At 42.6% G+C, this 6,081-nt stretch overlaps 1 protein-coding gene across 5 annotated transcripts in view; it reads right to left on the bottom strand.

Annotated features, from left to right (window-relative positions):
- The window catches only part of Nme7 (NME/NM23 family member 7), a 181,594-nt gene that overhangs the window by 287 nt on the left and 175,226 nt on the right, over positions 1-6,081 (bottom strand). The gene's annotated exons all lie outside the window — the stretch shown is intronic.

Below are 6,081 nucleotides of genomic sequence, written 5' to 3'. Positions count from 1 at the left end.
GAAGACAGACACACTCTTTCATTAGTCCTCACAGAAGTTTGGCCTTTTTCACCTGCACAAAGATGCCAAAGCACCCCCTTCCAAAGAGCCCCTGAAGTTAATATGAGGCAGGGATTCAATAAACCATTGATTTGAAGTTCAGTTTCAGAAATATTTTGCTGTGCTACTTTCACTCAGTTTAGAAAACTTGAAATTTTATTTCCAGCTAGTGTTCCACTAAATACACATCCATTTAAAAAAAGGAAAAAAAAAATATATAGTAAAGTTGGTAGTTCAGTAAGTTTAAAAGGTTCATACCGTGCTTTCTGGTTCAGAACCTGGCCTAAGTCCTTATTTACTCCTATTAAACAATTAGCTTTAGTCTAAGAGAAAATAAGACTCCACTTTCTGAAAAATGTTTTCCAAGTTTCACTGAGCTGACGATTTCTTATCATGTAACCAGTGGAAAACACCCAAATGAAAATTATGGCATCAGATTTCTGAAAATTGAAACCTTTTACAAAAGCCTGTGCAGCCAGCTCAAGCAGATCCCTCCTGCCTTAGGCCAGGCCTGAGAGAGGAGTTTGGTGTGAGCCGCACCCGAGTTCCTCTTCCAAGTCCTGTGATGGGAACTGCAAGCACACACCAGCAACAGTTCAGCCCTGCCTACTGCTCTACACTTCTAACCCTGTTGATTTGTTTTCTATTTATTCTTTAAAAACACAACCTGAGACTCTGATGTGTTTTCAGCAGCAAACTGTGATGCAGACTAGTACCAGATGCTCAGAATCCCTGCATGTGTCTTGTAGGGTGTCAGCTCGCTTCACTTCCCAGGGTGTAAATAAATCTTAAATTCATGCTGTTTATGAATGATAAGGAAAGGGAGGATTTCTTCAAATGGGAGGGAAATTTGCACTTCTGAAGCTATTCAAAGGTCTTGACCTCAGAGGATACAACCCTGGGTGCCTTGTGCACTGTGTGCACGTGCCTGCGTGCGTGTGTGCGTGCCCACGTGCATGTGTGCCCACACCAGCTCTGTGCCCACCTCTTCTCTCAAAGTTCACTTCCTGTGACCCACCCAGACTGTGCAAGCCCATTTCCCACCACGATCCGCAGGTTCCTACCGCAGCTAGAAGACTTGGGCACAGAGTCTGCATCCTTGGACTCAACAGATCTGACAGCTCACCACCCCCCCTCGCCACTGTGCCAAGCACTGCTGTCCACCAAGACTAGGTCAGCAAACCACGACTCCTGCAGCTGACACTCGAATGTTGCGTCCTTGCTTGTTCTGGCTTTCTTGCTTCTAAATGTTTTCTTTTTCTGTGTTATCAGTATATTTCTACCCTCAGTAGATGAGACAATCCTCGAGTGTAGGGAGGGTGCCCCCTCCCTTCCTTAGGGTATTTTTATCCCATTCAAGAACGGGGTTCTATTCAAGTCCCAACAATCAAAACACTTAGTTCCTCACACAGAATAGAAAAAAGAATGAGCTTTCTACAGGCTGTGTTTCTCAAAGGAGTGTGACAGCCATGTGGAATCCAAAGCACTGAAACAGTTAACTGAAGAGAGGGAGAAGGGGTTCTCTTGGCAGCACAGTGTGCATGCCCAGGTGAATCTCCCTTTCAAATAAAGGGAGATGGCCTTGGGCTCCGAAGCATGGAAGTGATGAATCTAGCTGGAATTCTAGGTTTCCATTTATGGCAGTATAGCAGTGATTGAATTTAAAGAAAAATAGTAGGAAGAAACTTCGGATGGTACTTAAATATGGTAAAAATTCCTGAAACTCGGCAAGTGGCTAAAATTAAGGCCTTTGCTTTTTTAAAAGCACAGCATTTAAAGAAGCCAAAGTTTTCCACTTCTGTACCTGTTTGAGCAAAATTAAACTTGAACCCAACTATTCTGGAACAATGGCGCCCCGTCAGGCTTACTTGTTTCCAGAGGGTACTGATCCACCTCTGAAGTAAAAACATCATAAGTGATCACACGCAAAAATCCCCTTATCAGAATCCTTCAAAGCTCAATAATAGCGCAAACCCCTGGCTTTTTAAAGGATTAGTAACACCTCCATATCTATATTTGGCTTGTGAAGGAGAACCAAATGAGGTTACCTTGAAAATCCATGACTCAGACCTTGCGCATAGAGAGAGAAACCACCCAAAGAACGTTCAAGAACAGTTTTAATCACATAAAGGGACCTTGGTCTCAAATTCAGAGAGAACCTGACTTTTTTTTTTTTTTTAAGAGGGGCTAGCATTAACCAGATATGTTATCTGTAGTGCTCTGGGCCTCACACCAGGAAAGATGTCCAAGAAATAGAAAAGCACGTTATGCTTCCAACTGATGTTTCCAGTCAGCACCCACATCCGACTCAATGAGAAACAAATAGGGCTGGGCCAGGGCAGGGATCTTGGCTCATGCTTCAATTCTCTATTTTTCTTTATTTTCAGCATCAGTCTGTTCTGAGGAATTGAGTATCTTATTAAGGTATTGACTATAGAATCTAGCTATTTTATTTAATAAAAAATGATTCCCATACCCTGGAAAAGGCCCATATTTTACTAAAACTAACATCATTTCCACCATGCCCCACCACAGTATTTTATCAACTTTAATTTCACAAAATCAGGAGTCTTACCAGCAACCTCCAAATCCCTACCTCTTTGAAGGAACACATATTTCCCCTCCCTACAGTTTGCCCTTCATAGGCCAGGCAGCACGAGGCACAATGATGACTGATAAAGTCATTATTGTGTCTTTGGTTTAAGTGCTTCAGGGATCAAATATTTCATTCCTGTGAATGAAACTCTCATTAACTGTGAATGAGGCCCCTTAATGCCCATAACTTATTACAGGAATTCTTGGTCATGAAATTAGCAAGTGGTGGAGGATGGACAGTCCCACAGGGAGGGGACTCAGGAACCAGTGTTTCTGACAGGAAGCAGAGTTCCCATAGGACCAGTGGGCAAGGACAGGGCCTTGAGGAGGCTCTAGCAATTCTGCAGAGGGGCCTGTGGGTGGCAGGGGCATAGTGCAAAGCCTACAGACATTCTGGGGTTGTGGTACAGAACACAGTGGAACCTGTCACCAGGAGAGAACACCATGACTACCAAACCTTTGTCCACAGCCGGCCTTTCTTCCTTCCTCTCAGCTGCAAGTTTCTCCGGGGTCACCTACATGTTTCCAGCACTGACTAAGAACTGGCTGGTGGAGGCAGCGTTCTCATGAAATCTTTGTCTTTACTCTTATTAAAATCTTAGCTGGTCTAAACTGTTCTCCTTTATACCTACTTGCTTTCCCCCCTACTAATCATTCATTGAACCAACATACCAAGAACATCCTATCCATGATAACTGAAAGATGGAGGAGACTTGATTCTCGGACGGCTCATGGCCTGGAAAGAGGGAAACCCGCGATCAAATAAAATCATTATCTATGCCATGAGAGAAATGGAAATAATTGTCAGTGGGGACCAGATACTTCATCAAGGGATTGACATTTGAGTTTTGAGGATGAGTTAGGTTTGACACAGATGAAGAAACAGCAAAATTTAGCTTCATATACAATTGATATGCCAATGGGTATGATATCTGACTACTTTGAAGATTGATTTGGAGGCTTCTGTACTCTCTATCACTGTTAAGATTTAAATAAGAACAATGTTTTACTATACTATATTACTTAAATACAGTCCAATTTTATACATTAATCCCACCCCTTCACGACAGCTATGTGAAGCTGATGACCTCATCTCATTACATTGGAGTATCCTGAGACTCGGGTCCCATGACCTCTCCATGTAGTGTTAGGTAGGAGTTCAGGGACATTAAGATGGAGGAGACAGGGTATTAAAAAGAAGCCACTGGAGGACAAGACAAAAGAGTCCTGTCCCATTTTACAATAAATCTCATTATGACAACTCCTGCCACTGAAGACTTATCACCATGACAACTCCCACCATAGGTTCAAATTTTAAAATGACCAATGGAAGTAACCATTGAGGGGAAAATATTCTAATCAGGTATCATAGGATAACCAATGGGAGAAAATGGGCTAAGGTCTTCAATCAGGTCTGAATAGGGAAGAGAATGCCCCATAGTTCAGGATATAAGACCCTAATTTCCAGACATTAGGGCCCTTTCTCTTGCTCTACCAACTCTGTTCTACCTAATGGAGTGCTATCTTCACCTTCAAGAAATCTGCACTCTGTTACTTCTGTGTGTCTCGCTCAATTCTTCATTGGTGACACCAAGGACCTGGACTTCGACTGGACCTCCCAATGGTAACATAAGGTGGGAACTTGTGGAATTGGCAGGACTGTGACTTGAACCTATATATTCCAACCTTGGCCACACTGGCTCTGTGGTTTCTTACACAGTAGTCTCTGCATTTGCTAATGATTACACTGACATGTCAAAAATTACATAACAATGGAATTCAAATACAAGTAAATTTTGTTATTGATTCAAGCTCAGACTTAAGAAAAGCTTCAGAAGAATTTCCCAAGTTCACCCTGAGTACAGAGACTGGCAAATGGGCCTATTGATCCTGCCACTGCCCACCAGGGAACCTCGAGCATTTGGGTCCAGCAGAGAATCTTTGCACATCCTAATAACCGGCATCTCATCATGGTAAGCTGGGATTCACTTTCCTGATCCCTAACTTCCTCCCAGACAACTGAGTCAGACATATTGGAGGTGGAATGTAACATCTATTTTCAAATAGTTCTTCATGTTAGTTGAGCATCAGAAATACCTGTGAAGTAATTGTTTTGTTTGTTTATTGTTTTTAAATAAGGACAAATATGGTCAAACATTGAGGTAATTTATCTATCACATTGTGAAGTTCCAGCACCAATAGCAAATGTGTGTTGTACTGTTACACTAGATTTTCAGATAAGTTTTGTCATCTGAATTTATCTGAGAAACCACTTAGTTAATTTCCCAATAACATGATGCTGAGTTTTACATGTAGCCATGTTTTCAATAGGGAATAAGTTTTCAACTCACACGGATCCCTCATAGCCAGCTCGGGCTTCACGGGCCCACCAATCTGTATTGTCACACAGGGCCACATGCTTAGAAGAGCCCTGTTTGGTTTGTATTCTTCTGTCACTGCCTTGAAATTCATAATGAATTTTGAAAAAAGGACCCTACATTTTTATTCTGTACTAATTCTGCTTATAGCCAAGAGTTTCTAAGCTAGGGCTATTTAGCATGGCTGTCCTATTGGCTGAAGGGAAAATGTGGTTGAAAGGACTGCTTTAAAAATAAGTGATAATTTGGGCTGGGGTTGTGGCTCAGAGGTAGAGTGCTCACACAGCATGCGTGAGGCACTGGGTTCGATCCTCAGCACCACATAAAAATAAAGATACTATGTCCACCTATAACTAAAAAATAAATATTTTTTTAAAAAAGCAATGATTCAAATGAGTGTTGGACAAGTCTGGAAAGCAGGAGGGTGAGGCTGACTGTGGTAGACCTGAACAGAGCAGAGACCCTGAGAGCACCTCAGGGTGCCCAAGCAGGGGAGGGAGAGGGCTGATGCTATGGGAGGCGGAGGCCACCAGCAGGCTGCTCACAAGTGAGCCTTGAATGCTTCTCCATCTTTGCTGGACTCCCTTCTCTTTGTGTGTCTTCCATCTCCAAGTCATTACTTACTTTGAGCCCCAGATACTCAGAAGTGGTCATTAGTGAGGAAGAGGTGAAGGAAGTTCAGGATTCTCTAGATGCAAAGGCCCAGAGGCAGTGGTCAAATCCTGACATTGGTTCCTGCATACTTTGGTAGCTCCAGAGGCCAGAAGCCCTGAGGCTGCAGATCAAGTCTACTTACAGAGTTGGAAGACAAAGTGGAGCTAACTTAGACCTGAAGGTCCCCCTCACATTTGCTTATCTTATCTATAGGTCCAGAGGCCAAATTTGAAATGTTTTAAAGCAAAGTGAAAATGGCACATTAAAATGATTATATACCTATTTCCTTCATCCTGAGGACCCAGTGTTCTCATGAACTCTCTTAAAGATGTCTTGGTTCCCCTGACTGCCACCCACTAATGACAATGACAACAACACTCTTTCTAAAGCTGGAAGATAATTATTCCTCAACCCA

Source organism: Marmota flaviventris, chromosome 12 (assembly GCF_047511675.1).
Source record: "Marmota flaviventris isolate mMarFla1 chromosome 12, mMarFla1.hap1, whole genome shotgun sequence".
Classification (NCBI taxonomy): Eukaryota; Metazoa; Chordata; class Mammalia; order Rodentia; family Sciuridae; genus Marmota; species Marmota flaviventris.
Note: the sequence above shows the minus strand (reverse complement) of the source record. Positions and strands in the feature narration are given on the sequence as shown.